We start from the raw sequence: 21,383 nt of genomic DNA, 5'->3' as shown, positions 1-21,383 counted from the left end.
ACCACCAAAATAGAAGGTTGTAGAAGTCACGTTAGAAGATGGTGTAAAATTAGAAGAATCTAGAAATGGTAGTCCAACTTCTAGGAGGCATAACTTTTGAACTGGGACTCCAATTGACAAATCGTTTACATTTTCAAAAAGCTCTCAAAGCGCTCTACACCCCTATGGACCAGCTTCACTCATCCCCCATTTTTTGGCCTTGTATGAGGCCATTTAGTGCCCAATATCTAACTTTGAAGCCCTCTTAGGAGGTCTCCAGGAAACTTAAAATTGCAATAAGTCTTTTGATCTAATTCTTTTTTTGGAGTTCTTTAAATTACAAGTATAATCATCCCTCCAAATTACACACTCTAACTCATCATAATTTTGGCTCTATTACAAAATAATCCATTTTTTGCATTTACACGTATCCCAAGGTGCTTAAAAACTCTAGCCCAAAAAACTAATAGTGGAAGTGTGAGAGTTGGAACCTTTATTCGACTCAAATGTGTATCCAAAAATAAAAACAAATTAAACAGAAACTATCTCAAAGCATATTTTAGGGTGATATAGGATTGCCCTTACACTATTGGATGCTCTTGCATCAGTCACCCATAATGATGCATTTTCCCACTTGAAATATGGAAAAAATATTTCTAATGTTGACCCAATAGTTTCTGCTACCAACCTTTGAGTTAGGAGCATAAATGTTCATAAGATACTAGCTCTCATTGTCTTTGATATTAAGAACTTGAATGAGTAAAATGTTACCTTCACCATATTAGACTTGGGGCTTGAGAATGTTAGAGTTGCAGAGGGTGAATAGACCACTTGAAGCACCATTCGGGTTGGTGGCAAACCACTCCAAACTACCGATGAAAGAAATCCCTTCCAAATGATTTTTTAAATTTTTGTTTCTTGAATAAGCATAAAATTTGGTCTATGACCCCTAATCATAATTATAATCATCTCTTATTTGTGGACTCCATTTGGCCCATGAATATTCTAGGATTTGAAATTCATATCTTCTTTGAAACGAAGGCCTCTTGGATGGTCTTTTCACTTCCATCCATGAGTTCCTTTTAGTTTTCTCTTGCCTATTTTGGCCAAAAATGTTCCTTTTAGGAGTTTTAGATTTTTCTCCAATATCAACTTTCACTTTGCTCCTAGTGGCAGCTGGGGACACTAGATAAGGGCCTCTACTTTTCTTTTTATTTTGAACCATACTCCACACCCTCAATCGCTCATCCATGCAGCTCATAAAAAGAGATTCCATTCTGGTTAATTATCCTAGCATTGAGGATCTAACCATATCCATCGATCTTGAAACCTTCCCAGGGGAAGCAACCTCTAGGCTAAGGTTGATAATATAATCCCTAGAGGTAGACCTACTCTTTTGGGTTGCATCCCCTCACCCTTTCGAAGCCTAGGAGTTAAAGACTTGAGATATTGCTTCATCGTTTGCATGAGCTAAGCATAAAATCTCCATCTCCTCAAAAATATGATCCACCTTATTATTTTCCTCCATAGTTGTTGACGTCTGATGCATAACAACTTTCTTGAAAGTGATATCAGCTAAAGCTGCTCTAAGAAAAATGAAATTAGTGTTGACCTCTTTAGTAGCCTTTGGTTAGACTACCAAATCCAGATGCTTATTAGCTTCCTTGGTGGTAATATCCCATGTTTCTACTCCAAGATAAATGTCCTTAGTACTAACCTCTTCAGTAGCCGTTAGCTGGCCTTCCACTCAATCCTCCCTTTAAATATTATGCCCTCCTTTAGGATTTTCATTTTCATTTTGTTTCCATACCTTTTCTCCCTCTTAAGTATTCTTGTTTTGGTCTTTGGAAATGACCTTGGTCTCATTCTTACCCAAAATCTACTTCCTAGATTTTTCCTCCATAAATCTAAGACATTTTTTCCACACGTCTTGCTTTCTTGTAATGAAAGCACACAAAAGGGACTCTCAAATTCTAGTTTCTGAATAGCTTTCCCAGTTTGTAATGAATATACACAACCTTAGGCATATATCTACCCTTGTTAGTACCAATATAGATATGAGAATAGGTTAATATCCTTCTAGACACCATAATAAGGTTAATGGAAAGAAGCTCCCCAAAAGATTTAGCTATGCCACCAAAAACACCTTCATATCTAAATTTTATAGGTGGTTCTAGTAGTCAAACCCAAATGGGAGCTTGGATAGAGAAAGAGTCATTAAGATCCAACTTTGAGGTCCATTTCTATAGAGTGAGGGTTGACTGACCAAAGGCCCAAGACCTTGTGCAAAGGATCCTACTGAGATCCTCTTTACAAGAGAACTCAAAAGAGAGTGAACCCTTGGCCATAGTAGCTATTTTAACTTGACCTTTTAGGTCCCATTTATTCCTAACAAAGGCCCGCAAAATGTTGATGTTTGGCCTAGGCCCAATGAACTTCCCAACTAGAGCAGAGGCCATAGTTGCAATGTTATGATCTACAAGCTCATCAGGTATTTCAATACCATATTGCCCCTTTTCCTTATCCAAAATATGCTTTATCTCTAGGAAGGAGGAATTACCTATGGGTTTGATTCCAAAGAGAGAAGACCACTGACCAACTGATTCCTCTTTGAAGACTTTCAGAGTAGAGTGCGGGCTTGACATAGTCTTCCTAGAACTCAATGCATCATTCTTGGAGCCCTTCCTTGGTGCTCATGGGCCCCTATTCCTAGAGAATATCTTTCCCCCCCAATCTTCCTCCTCTTGACAGGACTCAGATCCATGCTCTACACCATCTTGGACTGACCTACCTGAAGCAGAATTCAAATTTCCAATCTCTCCTATTCTCGCTCCTCACACCACACTCCTTGCAACTCCTTGCACCACACTCTGTTAGAATGTAATGTTTTTGTCTTTATTTTTCCCTCTTTGATACCACTCATACTTGGCTTGTATACATATAGAGAAAATGTTGTCTCTATTAATTATTGAATGTAGGCATCCTAGTCTAAATTTTTTTGTTGTACCTTATCCAATCCTACCGTTCCCTCCTGGATTCTTTAGCATATTTAAGTAATAATTTGATTCTTATTTCCTTATCAATTTCAAGGCCACATCATATCCTCTATTTCTATGAGAGTCTATTGAAATTGAATAAACAAATGGTTTGATCATTTCTAATCTTTATTTCCAATCTATGTTGGTGTAAAGATTGCCCTTGCAAAACCAATGCCACATCAACAATCTCCATAAAATTTAGAATTCTACAAGAGTCAAGGTCATTTGAATATTGAACAGTCAATAGTATTTAATCCTAAAATAATTATACACAAAGATAGGAGATAAAATGAAATCTTCTAACAAACCACAAACTAGTTACTAGAATATCATCATGTACGAAACTTGTTGACCAAGATGTCAAAGGCTTTGAAACCTCCAAGAACATAAGGGGAAAATAATATTGTAAGAGTGCTTTACTACCCTACCAAAAAGCTATTAAGTTTCCCTAGAATCTTTCCTGACATGAAAGATACCCAAGCTGACATCGATGAAGACTAAGCAAGCAAAACCAAAATAGGTAATGGAATTGTGTAACACATTGTCTATGATATAATAAGAAGGTTACCATCCATCTTATAAGGTAACATAACAAAATCATAGAAAATAAAATAAAATGAGCAATATTATATTAGAAGTGAACAAGTTCACAAATTCTCAATATGCACTATCTATGCATGGGCATATAATTCATTACTCGCTTGTTGAATAAAATACACAATTAATTACATGCCATGACCCTTTTCAAACATGGATACAAAACATAATTCATTGAGGAGGCTAAGAAACATCTCAACATTCAAGGTATAATTAAATGCTTGCACCTTAAGTCATTGGTATCTTAACAAGCAATGCTCAATAGCAACACTTATGTTGATCACTACCATGTAAAAGAATTAAAAGAGTATATGTACAAGAAGGGACATACACCTCACATATTCCAATTGAACAGTTATCTTATTTAGTTCTCTAAAAAATCTAATATCATTATTTAATGAAAAAAATGTTTCTGGTAACATTCGTGTCAAAATAGTTTGTATGCCTTTCTGCTTTAGCTCTTGCATTGATATGATTATTCACAACATTCAGCTCAACACTGATAGCTAATATGTTTTATTTGAGTGCAAAAAACAACTATATCTTTATTGGCAGAGTCCATTATTCACCCTATCTCATGAGTAAAACAATATATAGTTGGGATTTTATTCCCAAGAGTTCAAAATGAATAGAATCATTTTTAATAAAAACAACTTGTCTTGGAATCATTTTCCATAACAATAACCTAACTCTCCTAATTCATAGAGATTGATAATAAATATTGCTCGTAATTTTAAGATCTTTGATCACCTAATCTAACACTAGAGAGAGTAAATAAAAAGATGACATTCCTATTCATTAATTAAACTATCAAATTACTCTTTCTTTAATCATAATATAAGCAATCAATTAAGAAACAATAGAAGCTGTTCTTTCAAATTAAGCAATCTTCTAGATGTATAAGTATGTCACTAAGTTATATCAATATTCTTAGAATTTTTTTTATACATAAAGTAACATAATACTAATGCAATTTTGATATCCATACACACATTTATGTTTGTTCATTGATTGGTTGACAAGGTATTGTTTTCTTCGCATAATCACTCAACATAATTATCTGTAAGGAAAATGAAGCTTCATGACGATTCTTCTTATCCAAAACACCCAAAGTATAAGGTGAGGGATTGTGAGAAGGATAACCACCCAACATTGAAGTTTATATTAATGTAACACCCAATAGGGTGTCTGCAATATGGTGCCCGTTAGAAGGCAAAATAAATTTAATTTAATTATATTTGTTTACTATGAATTAGTTTATATATATATAATTTATTTCCTATTTGATTGAGGATCAAGTTGTTGGCTTAACCATAAACTATGTTGACAATCAAAAGCCACAATAATTTCTAGTTTATTACAATTTGACTATGTTACATAAATTTTTATAATTGACCATGTTGTCAATACACAATTAGAAAGATGAATTTTCAAAGCTAAGAAATATAGATTCAATGGAAAAGAAACTTTGCATAGCTCTCCAAGCATGCAGACAATACACAATTTATTTTTAAGAAGTAAAGACAAAAAAAAAAGCTTGTGATTTTAAGAACTAATACATCAAATCATAACATTAGATTGGTATTTCAATCATAAGTTTGTTTATCATAATAACATCAAAGATTAAATCCAAAAGATTGATGTTAAGGATTTCAATGGTGACTACATGATGTAATCTAGTCCAAATTTTAAAATCTAACAACACCTAGATAGTAGATAACCACAAGAGATTATTGCTAATGAATTCATATGTTTGGTGAATACTCAAAATTGTCCATTTAGACAAGACTTAAGACTAAGCTAAATGACATTTACAAAAAAATCTATGGTCCCAAACCCGCCACAATATTATTTTTTGCAATGAAAAATAATGGATAAAAATAGATGATATACCATTGAGAAAATAAAAATCCTCAAATAATGGTGCTGCACCACTAAAGCAATGTTAAAAAACTTAATCCTAACATAGAAAATTTTGTCTGTTTGCTCACATAAATTAGTCTTCCATGTGCAAGTACTAAATAGAAAAGACTTAGAAACTAACATAGGAAATCAAATATGCTTACCTCTCAAGGAGCTCCAATCCATAGAAGTGAACCAATCTAAATCCATGCAACATGAAGGCTCTTATTCAGCTAGTTGTCCAAGTTTCATGCATTGGTAGACATTCACATTATGTATGAAATCAAATTTAAACACCACATAATTGTTCTCTAAAGAGCCTCCAAGAATACATCAAATTCTGAGAGTGGTCTTCTATCTCAAATTTTAAACGAAAACCTAGAAGAAGTATCAGAGTGCATAGATGTAGTGACAAAAGAGGCCATTGACTATTTCAAGAGGTTTAATGATATTTGATGTAACCTATGGCTCTAAAAGTATCAAATCCCTTGAACATCAATATCATAGAGATAATTCCAAAAGTTGGGCATCTTGTTGCTATAATTTTCAGTTATCAAGATATTTGTGCTACTATTGATAATATTCTAACAAAAAAAAAATTGATACCTATTTAACTACTTCTCAATAATTCTTACATGGAGAGTAGTCAATTTTTTTTTAATATACTTAAGAAAAAAATCATAAATGTCAAAAAAAACATGTAATTATATGACTATTTTATAAATGAATACACTTAAGAAGTTGACTTACACATCAAACTTTATTTCATCATATGATTACATAAAACATAATTTTGATACCTCAATGAGAATCAAAGAAAATGTTGACCTACATGTTAGACATGGAACAATAAGTACATCATACAAGTACAATACCATCTATCATATGGTCCTCACAAGTCAAGTAAGTCATCTAGGAATGCTCACCAATCACCTATAAAGGTTAGAAGACCCACTTTTCTCATTTATGTGACCTAGGCCCTCAAGCCCATCTCGTCACCATAATATCCCAAGGAAACTTAAGTCATCAAATAAATGTTACATCTTAACATAAATAAGAATTCATAGTTTCATCTATACAAGTGTGATTAACCAACATATAAGCACAAGTTGTGATGCATGACCTTCATGCCATTCGGTCATCACATAAGAATATGGTTGAGGTGCTTTCCTCCCAAACCATGAAGCCTTACAATTCCTTGGGATCCTACCTAACACATAGAATTCCCAACTATGCAATGGCCATACAATACAAAAAGGCATGAGGTATCTGGTACAGCCATAAAACATACTACTTTCTACATATGTCTAAATACCCTAATCATGGATATGGGAGGGAGATGGAACATGGGAAAGCATATCGAATAAACATATGCACATAGCTTTGGACAAATCATTTTAGTACCCAATTTACACAGGTAGATAGAGTGAAAAGGAAAGCATCAATTCTACCCTTCCTTGTCTATCCACATTGACACCCACACTAAAATGTAAGCCTTCCAAATCTCATACATAAATTGATAAAAGTTTAATACAAGAGGAAGAATGGTATGTTCTCTAAAAATTTCTCCCTTATACATCCTATCAATGTTGCACACTAAAAATAATAGATGAAATCACTTCAAATCACACAACTAGCATCATTAATACACACACACACACATAGAGACAACCTAGCCACCTTAAGATAGAATAAATCTTGAAATTGAGATTCACAATTTTTAATTCAAAGTCCAAAAAGAAGGCACAACACCAATAAAATAAAAGTGAACAAGAGTCACAATAGATAGATCATAGAAGAAATTGGTGTCTGGGTGGTCACAAGGAACAAATAATTTTTTTGAACTAGTCCTTCATCACATCAAAGTTTGTGAAAATTGAAAGATAAAATAATCAAATGAAAACCAATTCACATAAAAACATAGTGACTCTCATGGGACACCAAGAGGGAGTAGATTCTACATAACACCTTGCATCCAAGGAGCCTTAAGAACATGACCAAACTTCAAAAACACACATTACATCTTATTAATTATACATTTTCTTTTACAATTTTATGCATTCTTAAGTGCAAAATGCAACATGCAATGCTTATACAAACAAAAATATGTATTCTTGAAGGCACTCATAACCCAGTGCAAAAGTAAACCATCAATTAATTACATTAATGGATAATAGAAATTCACATCCTTATTGCATCACACATGCAAAGAAATAAGTACTTAATTTTAAAGTATAATACAAAAATATGCATATTTTACAATCAAACATTTTCAGTCAAAATTTAATCAAAACCATTTGAGGTACTCATTTTACTAATCATTTCAAAACTTGTTTTTATTTTGACAATCTTTAAAAGAATGTAAGGTCAACCCAAAATCATGACATACATATAAAGTGTCCTATCCTTCCATGTCAAAAGTAATCATAGCATAGAGAGATAGTAATAAACTCAAAAATCAACACATATACACAAAGACTAAGCTTGGTTTACTTATAGTTTTAAATCATAGGGTTATGACTAAGCATAGTGAAGTCAAGGTCATAGTGTGGAACCAAGAGTTCTGATCCCATATGTAAAGACTGTTCCTACAAAATCAATTCCACATCAAAAATATCCATAAAATGTAGAAGGCTACAAGAGTCAAGGTCATTTGAATATCGACCTATCAATGGTAATTAATCATAAAATAATTATACATAAAGATAGGAGGTAAAACAAAATGTTCTAACAAACCACAAACTAGTTACTGGAATATCATCGTGTATTGAACCTATTGACCATGTTGTCAAATTCTCTATAACCTATCCAAGAACATAAGAGGGTGATAATATTTTAGGAGTTCTTTACCACCCTACGACAAAGCTATTAAGATTCTCCAAAATATTTCTTGACATGATAGATACCCAACTCGACATTGAGGAAGACATACCAAGCAAAACCAAAATAAGTAATGGAATTGTATAACACATTGTATATGATATAATTAGAACATTACCATCCATTCCATAAGGTAACATAATGCACTCATACAACAAAAAATCAAATGAACAATATTAGTTTAGAAATAAACAAATTCAAAAATTCTCAATATGCACTGTATATGCATAGGCATATAATTCATTACATGCTAGCTGAAAAAAAATGCACAATTACTTCTATGTCATGATCCTTTCAAACATGCATATAAAACATAATTCAATGAGAAGACTAAGAAACATCTCAACCTTCAAGGTATAATCAAACAATTGCACCTTAAGTCATTGGTATTTTAACAAGAAATGCTTAATTTCAGTACTTAACATATATGATATTCACTAATATCTTACTCGCTACCATGTTAAATAATTAAGAGAGTATAAGTACAAGAAGGGATATACACCTCACATATTCTAATTGAATGGTTATCTTATTTAGTTCTCTAAAACTTTAAATATTATTATTTAATGAAAAAAATGTTTCTGGTAACATCTATCATAGTTTGTATGCCTTGCTAATATAACCTCTTGCATGGATATGATGATTTAGTACATTCGGTTCAACACTTATAGATAATGTGTTTTATTTGAGTGCAAACAAAAAATATCTCTTTATTTGTAGAGTTTTTTATTCACCCTATCTCAAGAGTAAAATAATATTCAATTGTTACTTTATTCTCAAAAGTTCAAAATGAATAGAATAATTTTCAATAAAAATAGTTCCCATCTTAGAATCACTTTCCATAAAAATAACTTACTTGTCCTAGTACATTTACGACTGATAATAAATCTTACTCATAATTTCAAGGTCTTTAATCACCTAATCCAACACTAGGGAGAGAGTAAATAAAAATGTCAAATTCCTATTCATTAATTAAACTATCAAATTACTCTCTCTTTCATCATAATATAAGAAATAAATTAAGAAAAAATAGAAGTTTTTCTTTTAGATTTTAGCAACCTTCTACTTGTATAAATACATCACTAAGTTATATCAATCTTCTCACAATTTCATTATACATAAAGTAACAGACATGAATGCAATTATGAGATCCATAAACGGATTTATGTTTGTTCATTAATTTATTCACGAGGCATTATTTTATTCCCATAATCACACAACATATTGATTTATAAGGAAATTGAAGCTTTGTGGTGATTCTTCTTCTCTAAAACACCCAAAGTATAAGATGAGGGATTTCCAGAAGGATACCCTGCCAACAAATGACTTAAATATAACACACTTAGTTCCATTCCAAGACTAAAAGTGTTATATAGTAAAAGTTAACTTATTTTGTCAAGCTTTAATTTTCTCCTTAGTGTGTGATATTTGAGGGTGCCTTTCAGCCAGCATTGAAGTTTTTATTAACCTAACACCCAATTCGGTGGATGCAATATGATCTCTATCATAGGGAAAAATAAATTTATTTTAATTCCATTTGCTTATTATAGATCAGTTTACATATATATAAATATATAAATATATAAATAAATAAATAAATAAATAAATAAATAAATAAATAAATAAATAAATAAATAAATAAATAAATAAATAAATAAATAAATAAATAAATATATATATATATATATATATATATATATATATATATATATATATATATATATATATATATATATATATATATATATATATCAATGCTTGATTTCCTATTGGCTTCAGGATCAAGTTGTTGGCTTAATTACAAACCATGTTGACAATCAACAACCTTACTAATCCATAGTTTATTATAATTTGACCATGTCACACAACTTTTACAAATTGACCACACTGTCAATACATAGGTAACAAGATGAATTTTCAAAGCTAAGAAATATAGATTCAATGGAAAAGAAAATTTGTATAGCTCTCTAAGCACACAAACAATACACACTTTATTTTTAATAAGCAAAGAGAAAAACATAAAACTTGCGATCTTCAAAACTAATGCATCACATCATGAAACTCGATTGATATTTCAATCAGAATTTTTTTTTATCAAAATAACATCAAAGATTAAAGGCAAAATATTGATTTAGTTAAAACATCAAACACATATGAAACCAAAGGAGGAGAAACCAACATGAAGAAACCCAAATATAGGCTCTATAAATTGCATTGCATTCATCAAATTTATAGGATATTACATATTAAATTATATAAGTTATAGCCTAAAGTTAGATGCAACATTCATGAAGGATAGTTGAAATAGTGCATAGAATATGAAAACCATGGGAAACAAGTGGTAGTTGAGTTGGATGGAAAAGAGTGGGTAGTTGGTTTGTGTCAACCATAGCTGGTTGGGATAATTAATTTATCCTTTCTAATAGATTTTAAGGCTTTCAATGGTGACTACGTACTATAATCTAGTCAAATATTTAAAAGTTGATGACACCTAGATAACAGACAACTAGAGTATATTACTGCTAATGACTTCTTATATTTGGTGAATACTCAAAATTGTCCATTTAGAGAGGGCTCGAGACTAAGCTACAATACATTCACAACAAAATCTATGATCCTGATGAGTCTAAAAAATGCCTTTATTTTGTTATGTTTAAGATACTTTATGATACTCTGTTCATCCTTGTTTTAACACTTATAAGCTTATGTTTGATAAACCTTTGATGATTTATGGGGTAGAAAAAATATGTCATCCTTTGCCTAAATTATATCTAATATGCAGTATCTCATATAAATATCCAAATGTGCGTTCTTATGCTTGAATTTAGTTTGATGGATGTTTATTTACAAATATGTTTTATATCATAACTAACCCGATGATAAGGACTAAAGGATGAGCGAAAGAATCCAGAATTTGGTTGCTGACAGCATTCAAGGAGAAATGAGTATCAAGGAACAACCATGAAAAGGAAGTTATAACCACTCCAGGGAACATGGCATCGAATAAGGAGAGGTTTTTACAAGCCATTACCTTCTCTACATTTACGTTGTAACAAGTGGATGCCGTGACTTCATTGCTCCCTCCTCAATTCCGTTATCCTTCCTTTTTTCTTTCAGTTGTTCTCCTATATTCTCTCTTGCGGACTTAACTTAGGATAGTTACTTTTCTGTTATGTAATAAAGAGTAGATTCCCTATATATGTCGGGATCGACTCCTATGTGTAAAATTTTTTAGTTTTTTAGTTTTTGGTTTTGATAAGTTTTATCGAGTAAGAGAAAACACTGATTCATAGTTTGTTGCAGTTGTGATTTACAATTCTAAATTATGTAATGATTGATTAATAAAATGAATTAGTTCTCTTTAGTTTCTATCCTATGTTGGTAGATTAGAGAATCCAACCAAGAGGGACCACTTGGAAGGTGGATTAGATTAGGATAGAATAGATTCATTTTACTAAGCATTTGTAGTATTTTAAGTAAGACATAGCTAGTTAATTCCTTCTTGTAGCATCACACTTCATGAACGTTCCTGCAACATTTGCGAGAACAATCTAATGGATGAGTCAAGATGGAATCTCTGTTATCTTGTCATTGTGTTTTCAACATTCATAGATTTAGTAGTTTCCTTTCTACAGCAGTAGTGTAGTTTCCTTCCTTTGCATTTTTTTACTTTCCTGCAGCACAAGCATAATGACTCATCAAGGTACCTAGTGCACATAATGTGCTGACCATTTCAAGTATACATCCCTTGGTTGACAATCTAAATGCACCTCATGGTAGGGGAAAAGTAGTCCTTATCTTGAATAGATTATTCCTAAGCCAGGCCTAGTGCATGACTATGCAACACCTATTGTGAGGCGGTTCAGATCCCAAACCCACAAACTCTTTTTCAATGGCACTGACAATACACCTACAAAATTGTTTGATGCAATGAAAAATGATGGATAGCAATAGATGATATATAGTATTGAGAAAGTAAAAAAAATTCAAATGATGGTGCTACACCACTAACGCAAAATTAAAGAACTTAATCCCAACATAGAAAATTTGGTCTATTTGCTTAGTGCAAGTACTAAATAGAAAAGACTTTAAGAAACTAACATAGGAAGTCCAATATGCTTACCTCTCAAGGAACTACAATCCATATAAGTGAACCAATCTAAATCCATGCAATATGAAGGCTCTTATTGAGTTGGTTGCCCAAGTTACATGCATAATTGGCAGTGATTTATGTGATGTATGAAATCAAATTTAAGCACCAAATAATTATTTTTTGGCATAGAGTCTCCAAAAATACATCAAATTCTTAGAATTATTTTCTATCTCAAATTTCAAAGGGAAACCCTAGAAGAAGTATCAGAGTGCATATATGTAGTGGAAAAATAGGCCATCAACTATTTCAAGCAGTTTAATGAGATTTTACATAGCTGATGGTTCTGCTAGTACATACTCCCATGAACATCAATATCACAAAGATACTTTAAAAATTGGGCATCTCACTAGTATAATTGCGAGTTATCAAGAAATTGGTGTTGCTGCCAATAATCTTCTTAAAAAGAATAAAAAACAAATTGTTACCTAAATAATCAATTCTCAATAATTCTTATGTTGATAGTGGTCTAATTTTTAAATATACTTAAGAAAAACAACTGGTTATTATTTCCATGCTATAACAAGATTTGTAAAATTTATTCATCATTTTATAAATAATAAAAATAAATAAAAATATAGGTGGAAATAAAAGTACTCATAATTTCGGGTATAAGAAAACCGGTTGGGAGACTTGGCCACTATACTTTAATCTTCTTACTGGATTTTCTACCTTTGTTAAGTCGATGCACATTAAGATGCTAAATTCCATCTTGATTTTTCCTCCACAACATTAATTTAGGGTGTCCTTATTATGGTGAGACCACTACCATAGAAAATGATCAATTTTATTAATCTTTTCTATATTTCATTCTCCCCTGAAATCTTGATCAAAACTACATACTTGTATGCTAGAAATGTGCACCACTCTAAACTCTTCTATCCAAGTTATTCCATGAATTGGAATGCTTGAATTTTGGCTTAGAGATCCCTATTCATGGAGTGCAAATGAGTGGTTTTTAACATATGAATATCTCTTAGTTGAGTCTTACAGACACAACCCTTGCTAGTAAACCATGCAATGAGAGGTTCTTGAGATAAGAGAAAGAATGAAAGTATCCAAAAGAACTCTCAAATATGCAATGCAAGTATAATCTATGATAAAATGATATGCACAATGCAACTAGATTAATCAAAATGAGAGTGTTACAACCACCATTCTAGTTAAGGTAGATGATTAAACTATTGCAAAATGAATTAAACTACTATGCACATGACTCTAAGGTAATATATTAGAAGTGCTCCACAAAGCTCGAAGAAATCTATCAAGAAACCTGCAACATAAAAATATATACTGAAGAAGATGGATCCTTTGAGAAGGGGAGATCTCTCTCTTTTAAAGGTAGACAAATGGTTCAGATCAAGATCAATAAAGTGGACAATCAAGGGTGGGGATTGAATTTTGGCATGATCCATGTGTAAGAGAAAGTCAACCAATGAAAATGAGTTGACTTTTCATGTGAGACAAAGGCCTTTTCTTTTAATTTGTAAATAGAAAAAGGATTTTATGTGTGTACATTGAGTGGGTTAGAAGAGTGGGGACTTTTATTTAATTAAGAGGGGACATGTTCTTTTAATCAAATAGAGACTTATAATAATATAGTCAAACTATATGTTGAAATCAAATTAATTGATTTTTAGTAGTTCGGCCTAGGTAGATGATTAAATAATTCAGCCAAAGTGTTGAGAAGGGGGCTAATAGTTTAGATGATCATTTCTAGGTGATTATAATACCCTTTCGTGCATATCTTTTTATTTGTATAGGAGATGATCTATTAGATGTTTTCCTTAATGTATTGAAGTATGTGTATTATGAAATATGTCATCTTCCCATGTGTGATTTAACATATTCATTTCCTTGTATTATTGCTGATTTATTTGTTGGAGATAATGGGCATTAAATAAATTTGATCATGTCTGTATAAACTAGTGCATTCATTGAGTGTAATAAAAAAGTTATTAAAATATTTGCTTCATCAATAAGATTTAGAATTTTTTTGGAGACTTTTTTTCTTATAAAAATTAATCTTACATCTTATTGACTCTACTAAAAAAAATTATTAAGGAAGAAAACTATTTTCTAAACAAATTTTTTTAAAAATTGACCAAACTTTAGCACAAATAATATAATCTTCTACTTCTAATTAATGTTATGTATGTCAAGAAACTAAAAACCCCTATATGATAGAGCAATAAAAAATATTGCTGCTCTATTTTTCTCAATAAAAAAATGCACAACGGAATATGGGAGATGGAGACACAAAAATTAAAGCAACCAAAGAGATGGATTTGTGCTATTAAATTTGCTTGCTTTCTTCTATTAAACTATGGAAATAACTTTTATATAATCTAAAAAACTTCTTCTACAACTTCACAAAATAAAACTACTATTTCTATTCTTCACAAATTAAACTTGCAACATTCTAGAACTACATACAATAAATCTAGAGCTACTCAGAGCTCTCACAGAATATCTAGAGCAATCACTACTCAAATAGACAAAACACCCAACTACTACTATAATAAAATCTCTGTCATATACAAAGAGTAAAATTAGAAAACTTTCTCTTTTTTTGTTGCATTGTAATTGGATGAGTAGGAATCATGGAATGAAAAAATAGTCCCTCTTTTATCTACTCTTTGTCCACACAATTTTCCCACACAAAAATCTAAATTGAAAATTTCTTGCCAAAATTAATGCAATGTCACAACCTAGCTATGAATGAAATCCAAAACAAATCATATATTGGGGCTCCTATCAGGGTAGGTGTACACTTGGCTCAAGGTCAACCATAAATAATTAAAAATTCTGACAGTCCCCCTTTGTCCTGAGCCAATAAAACAAGGATTAGAGCTGATCCAAATCAACTATGCCAAGACTTCTTCTTAGGCAAAAAAAACTAGCAATAACCAATGGCTTAGTGAATATGTCCACTTGATGATGCTCAGATTTACAATACTCTATTTTAATATCACCATTTTCAACCAACTCTCTAATAATATGATACCTAATTTCTATAAGCTTGCCTCTTCCATGAAATACTGGATTCCTTGTCAAAGTTATTTGGGAAATGTTGTCACAATAAATTGTGGTTACATCCTCTTGTTCTTCCTTCAAATCCACCAAGATTCTTCTCAAACAAATAGCTTGACACACTATTGCATATATTCAACCTCTACTATAGATTGAGCAACAATTGGTTGCTTCTTGGATGTCCACGAGATTTCATTTGTACCCATATGAAATACATCACTGGAAGTGCTCTTCCTATCATCCAAATTTCCATCCCAATCACTATCCATATAACCAACAAGCCCATGTTCATTTTTATCACTATATAAAATACCAAATCCTTTGATACCCTTCACATACCTTGGGATCCTCTTTCGCTCTTGCCAATGAGAGCCTTTTGGAGTTTCCATAATTCTAGAGATTAAACTCACTACTTGCATTATATCAGATTGAGATGTTGTCAAATACATCATGCTTCCAACCAAATTTTTATACAATGTTGGATTCACATTTCTACTGTAGTCTTTTGTACTCAACTTCAAACCTATGGTTGTTGGTGTTGGGGCTGCCTTTCTATTTTGCATTTTAAATCTGTCGAAGATTTGATTTTCATATTTTTCTTGAGAGATAAAGATTCCATCATGCATTTTTTTAAACTTCTATGCCTAGAAAATACTTCAAGAGACCCATATTTCTCATTTCAAATCCACTTTTCATTTCCTCTTTGAAATAAACAATAAGGAAATAATCATTTTCAGTTGTAATAAGCTAAAAATGGTCATCTAGACTATTATCCCCCTTCTCAACATTTTGGCTAAATTAATTAATCATTTGCCTAGACCAAATTGCTAAAAAATAATTAATTTGATTATAAACTATAGTTTGACTATACTATCCTAAGTTCATTATTTAATTGAAAGAACATGTCCCATTTTAATTAAATAAAAGACCCCATTCTTCTAACCCACTCAATGTGCACACATAAAGTCCTTTTTCTATTTTAAAAATGAAAAGAAAAGGCTTTTTGTCTCACATGCAAAGTCAACTCTTTTTTATTGGTTGACTTCCTCTTGCACATGTGATGTAGGAGCATCCTGGGTTGCCTTGTTATCTTAATCATTTTTTTTCATTTTGCAAGTTGGTGCCAAGTTATTATAGCAATTCCTTCATGTGCTGAGTTACTATAACAATTCCTTCATGTGCTGAGTTACTGTAACAATTCCTTCATGTGCCAAGTTTTCTTGCTTATGCTAAGTGTCAACATTGGGACGTGATTTCTGCAAGCTAACTTGTGAGATTTATTTCAATCGCGACATTTATGTTAAGATCTTTTCTTGGGATGTGTCCAAACCATTGTGGGTCAGCCTTCCTCTTATGTAATGTTCTAGAATGATCTGTACGCCATTTTGGAAAGTATATATAAAGTATTTAGACTTAAAGTTTTCAAGTTTTTTTGGAAGAGGATTGCAAAGTAGAACTAAAAAGTGCAAATTTGATGTTGGATCTTTAATGTAAATGTATTTGTATTTGGCCATAACCTAGAAGGCTTTACAGTTAGGCATGTATGAAGATATTTTGATGAATCAATAAAAGTATTTCACTCTTCTTCCTCCTTTGGTTGTTGTTCTTTGTGTTTTCTTCTATTGTGTTAACTCTTGCAGGGTGGTTTGGATAGTTGGGTGAGCCTTTGGCCCTAGTTAATTCATCTCTTACCTATGTCAGGTGATATTAAAGAATAGTTAGTTCATCCTTGTTGAGATTGGATCATGTAGAACCTTGATTTGAATTTGGTTGTAGGGTGGCAGATCTATGGATTTGACCTATAACTTGCAGAGGGTTACGATCTTGTAGGAACCTAATTTATAAAGATGGTTCATGGTAGAGGAAATGTTGATAATGCCATATTGGATTAGTTGAGACAAATTGTAGCCAAATTAGATGTTGTGGAGATAGCCCAGAGGAGTGGAGCACATCTTGATGATGTAAGTGATAATGAAGTAGCAACACCAAAACATAATCTAGAACCTGAAGAAGATCAAGATGAGGAAAGATTGTTGCGAGTGTTGTCTAGGGAAAATTAAAAGCCCATTGTAGAAGTTGTTCCTTATGATGAAAAGTTGGATACCAATGCTGTGTTGCATTGGATCTCTGATATGGAGAAGTTCTTTGAGTATGAAAGCACTCTTGATAATAAGAAGGTGAAGATTGTAGTTATTAGGTTGAAAGGTCATGCATCACTATGGTAGGAACATTTGCAAATTGATAGAAAAAGAAGAGGAAAGGAGAAGATCATGACTTGGTCAAAGATGGTCGACAAGGTAAAGAAAAAATTCCTTGCTACTCATTACCAAGTTAGTTTTTTGAGAAAGATGCAAAATTTGAAACAAAAAGACATGACTGTGAAAGAGTATACTGAGGAATTCTATAGATTGGACATTAGATCTGGACATGTTGATGATGATATTGATAAAATTGCAAGGTACATAAATGGATTGAGAACTAGAACTCAAAATGAAATAATTTTTGTGAAGTTGGAAAATGTGGAAGAAACATCAATATGCCTTGAAAGCTGAGGAGATCTTGACAAAGAAGCATGAAAAAAAATCAAGAGGTAGAGGTGGTAGATTCTAGAGAGGTAGAGATAGATCTTATGGTGAAGATGGTAGATCTGATAATTTTATGTAGGATAAAGGAAAATCTGAATGGAAGAATGATGAAAAAGACAAGATCAAGTGAAGAGGTGGTAACTCATACTGAGGAGGTACTAGATCTTACCAAGGAAGAGGTAATTCTAGAGGTGGTTTCTGTGGTAATTATTTTAGATGTGGTAAAGAGGAACATGGATCTTTTGAATGTAGATCCTCTGAAAGTGGGCAGGGTAATAGAAATGTTGTGATTCAAGTAGATGATGAGGGTTCACCAAGTGGACTTGAGGCTAGAGAAAATTTGATGGTGAGAAGAACCTTATGTAATAAGGGAAGTGATGAGGAACCTATTTTAATGTGAAGTCTTTTCAAGACCAGATGTAAGATTGTTTGAAAATGCTGCAAAGTGATCATTGATAATGGAAGTTCTACAAATTTTGCATGAAAAGAGTTGGTTATAAAGTTGCAATTGCAGAGGCTGAAGCATCCTAAACCCAATCATGTTTCATGGATCAAAGATGAGCATACGATATTGGTAAGTGAGCAATGCCTTGTGAAGTTCAAGATTGGGCATTACTTTGATCAAGTTTTGTGTGATATTATGCATATAGATTGTTGTCATATTCTATTGGGTGGACCTTGGTAATATGATAGACATGCTATGCATGATGGAAGATTGAATCAATATACTCTTTGGTTTAATGGGAAGAAACAAATATTGTTTCCTTTGATTGAAAGTCTAGATGAGGTCAGTTGTACTACAATAAAAGTTTGCATGGTTAATGGAAAGCAATTTGAAAATGAATTAAAGAAGAATCAAGTCTGTTTTGCCATAGTTCCTAGAGGACTAAGTGTTGGTAGTAACGATGGAGCAATAGAAGCTAGTAATGATCGAGTGGTAGTAGATAGTGATAGTTGAGTACTAGTAGAAATTACAAAATTTTTGAATGAGTATAAGGATATTTTTGCTGAGAATATTCCTAATGGATTTGATTCCTAGAGCTAGTTTTCCAAACAAAGCACCATATAAATTGACACCTATAGAGAATGAAGAATGTAATAGACAAGTGCATGAGTTGTTGTAGAAAGGTTTGATTAGAGAAAGCTTGAGTCCATGTGCTACCCCTACTATATCAACATATAAAAAGAATGGAGAATGGAGAATGTGTACTAATTCCAAAGCTATTAACAAGATAACAGTGAAATATAGGTTTCCTATACTGATGATGGATGACATAATTAGATTGTTTGAGTGGAGAAAAGTATTTTATCAAGAGTGATTTAAAGAGTGGCTATCATCAAATCAGAATTAGAGAAGGTGATAAATGGAAGACTGCTTTCAAGAAAAAAGATGGTTTGTATGAATGGTTGGTTATGCCTTTTGGTTTGACTAATGCACCTAGTACTTTCATGAGGTTGATGAATGAAGTTCTAAAAAAATTCTTAGGTAAGTTTGTGATTATTTTTTAGATTATGATAAAAATAGGTTTTGAAGGGACCTCGAAACCCTTTCACATCCTCAAAAAAGGAAAAAATGAGCCATCTAATAGGAAAGAGCCCATAAACCTACTGAAAAGTAGCATCAAAATTAGGTTTTACAGGGACCTGAAACCACTAAAAAAGTCTAGATAAAATACCCAAGTTTTACAAGGACCTAGAACCAACAGTACAAGTTAAAAACTAAAATCTAGAAAATAGGACCTTTCATAGGAGCTAGAAGAACCAACCAGAAAACAAGACCTGCACAGGAACCCGACCAGAGAAGAAGACCCAGGAAACTATTGCAATTTCGTAATCATCTTCATAGCCTCCTTACCAATCCTAGTCATATCCTAGATGGAGTTAGTAGCCAAAGAAGCAACAACAATCAAAGCTTTTTTCCTCGAACTCTATCTTGTCCTCTTGCTTGGGCCCTTCCAAGATATGGTTCCTTCATTAACTCTTTTACCCAAAGTCACCGCAGCTACACAGATGCTAGAGGTAAACTTGCTCCATTTTTGTTCCACTTTCCCTGATGAGCAGTCTAAGATTCTACTCATAATCCTTTAGTTTTTTTGGGATATCTCCCATTTGCACCTCTATGTGTTGAATAATAGCCTGGTCAACCTCTTGGTTATGTTGCAAGGTATCCATTTTCTTCTTTACCCCCATGATTTCATTATATAACCAGGAATCAACTTGAAGGAAGGAGTCAACATTTTGTTTAGCAGAGTGAAGGAAGGAGAGTTTGGTTTCCCTCACCAAGGAGTCACCCACATCATCAGTAGTGGTGTGTGGAACAGGGCCATCTTTATCAATATGAATCTCCCCATCCAACGGCTCCACCTCACCAGGCTTGACATGAATATGGTGGCTCTGGCCCTCCTTATCATGTCCCTCAGTCTCCTTAAGAAGAGTGGAAGCTTTCCCAATGTTTTCCTCCTCACTCAAAATGGCTAAATCATCATTTTCTTTCTCTTTATCACCTCCCCTAGACACAATATGAGTGTCCTCATTTTCAGACTTGCTCTGTTCCGAATTCACCTCCATAGTATCTTCTTCTCTCCCACCCTCATTATTGTCTTTCAAATTTGGGTAACCATCCAGGTTAGAGCTAAACTCCCTAGCATCCATCCCCTCCTCTTCCTTAGGGGCATCCTTATCTGAGCCATGAGTGCTCTCCACCTCAGTTTCCTCTTGCTCAATTTGTCTTCGAGAACTGGAGGGATTCAATTTAGCCTTTATTTTCTTTGTAACACTCTCATCCATTTTTCCTTTAACAGGATCAGGACTCTTATGCTTGCCAGTGGACGGGGACAAAGCAATGGACTTATTTTTACAAAAACCCTCAATGAGTAAAATCATACCTTCATGTAATATGGGTCGAGACTATTTCTTTTTATGGGCATTCAAACTTTGGAGCAAAGAAAACTACAAATAAAAAGGGAAGGAAATTATGTCCTTGTACTTGAAATGGTTAAGGAAGACAAAGTGGAATTTGTACACCCTTTTATTTCTTCCATCAAGGATGAAATATTCATGAATACAACCAAGCACATCATGCCAAATACCTTTTATCTATTGCACATCAAAGAAGTCACCATTCTTCTCCAATTGAAGCTCCTCTTCTTCCATCTTCGAGAATTTTTTGTAGGCCACATTGGAAATACTGGTCTGCTTCAAAAACTTGATACCTTTCAT

Source organism: Cupressus sempervirens, chromosome 7 (assembly GCF_028749045.1).
Source record: "Cupressus sempervirens isolate cs-2001-9-10 chromosome 7, ASM2874904v1, whole genome shotgun sequence".
NCBI lineage: Eukaryota > Viridiplantae > Streptophyta > Pinopsida > Cupressales > Cupressaceae > Cupressus > Cupressus sempervirens.
This window is presented reverse-complemented; position numbering follows the sequence as displayed.